This window comes from Elephantulus edwardii, unplaced genomic scaffold (genome assembly GCF_000299155.1).
Source record: "Elephantulus edwardii isolate Elephantulus edwardi_28Jun2011 unplaced genomic scaffold, EleEdw1.0 scaffold00058, whole genome shotgun sequence".
Classification (NCBI taxonomy): domain Eukaryota; kingdom Metazoa; phylum Chordata; class Mammalia; order Macroscelidea; family Macroscelididae; genus Elephantulus; species Elephantulus edwardii.
This window is the reverse complement of record NW_006399808.1, coordinates 14,326,596-14,327,854: the sequence shown is the minus strand read 5'-3', so window position 1 is coordinate 14,327,854 and position 1,259 is coordinate 14,326,596.

Genomic DNA, 1,259 nt, shown 5'->3' with positions numbered 1-1,259 from the left:
AGGTACCCACAGTAATCTTAAATGTATGGTAATGCTGGACTTTAACAAAATTTGTATACAATCCATCATTTTTCTGAGTCATGTATTAACTCACTCATAAATACTTTACCTCTCATCTTAGTTTTTGGACTATCTTAAACATCCTACTGGTACATTAATTAATTTATGAGTTAAGTAAAAATCATTAGCAGATGTGAATGCTATATTTTCCTGTGAATCATGACATAAACTTTTGGAAAATTTTTCTTTCTTTCTGGTAGGATGATCAAGGAGTCTCTGTGGGGTGCAAATGTTAACTTTGCTTTGCTATTAACCCAAAAGCATGAAATTTATGTGCAATCAGAGGTACCTTGGAATAAATGAGTGGAGGTCTGCTTCTAAAAATACGGCTATTTAAAACCTCATTGAATATGCTTCTATTCTGAAACACATAGTGTTGCCAAAAGTTAGAATCTACTTGACAGCTACAAAACCCAAAACAACAATGATAAACATTATATAGCTGTCACAAACTTCAAACAGCTCAGTGAAAAAAAATAATAATTTTTAATTTGTTTTGCTAGTATTGTCTCATGTTTTATAAAATAGAAGAAATATTTCATTATTAAAATAGCTAATGAAACATTTCAATAAAAAACAAACAGAAAACAAGCTCAAAGCCACTGCCATTGAATCATAATCAAGTCATAGCTGATCCTATAGTGGTATTTTAGAGGCTATAAAGTGTGTGAAAGGAGATTACCTATCATTCTCCCTCAAAGTATCAGTAGATTTGTACCATAGAAAGAGGCTATTTTTAGGTTAGCAGTAAAATATTTACTATCTCTTTTGGGAATATTACTCTTTGCATAACAATATATATTGTTAAATTAAAATCCCAACAGCATACTGTTTCTTCCTCGTGTTTGGAGTACTTTTGTTCACTCCAGATCATAGAAGACATTTGTCAGAAATGAAATATAAGTTCTTACTCTGTATATAATATAGCTTCCAGATTTAGATAAATAAAATCAAGTCACTTGAGTGAGTTTACCTATGAAACCACCTTGGAAAATCAATCCAACTTTTGGGTATTGTATTTTATCTCACACTGGCAGACTCATGTGCATTTTGAACTCTGACTACTTAATGGATTCGGACTTTTGCTGCAAATTCAAGAACAGAAAATTTGAATCCTGAACGTGTTCCAACAGAGAAAGATGGGCAACCTCTTCTCAAGTTATTTACAGTCTCTGAAAACCCAGTAGAGTGTCAATTTT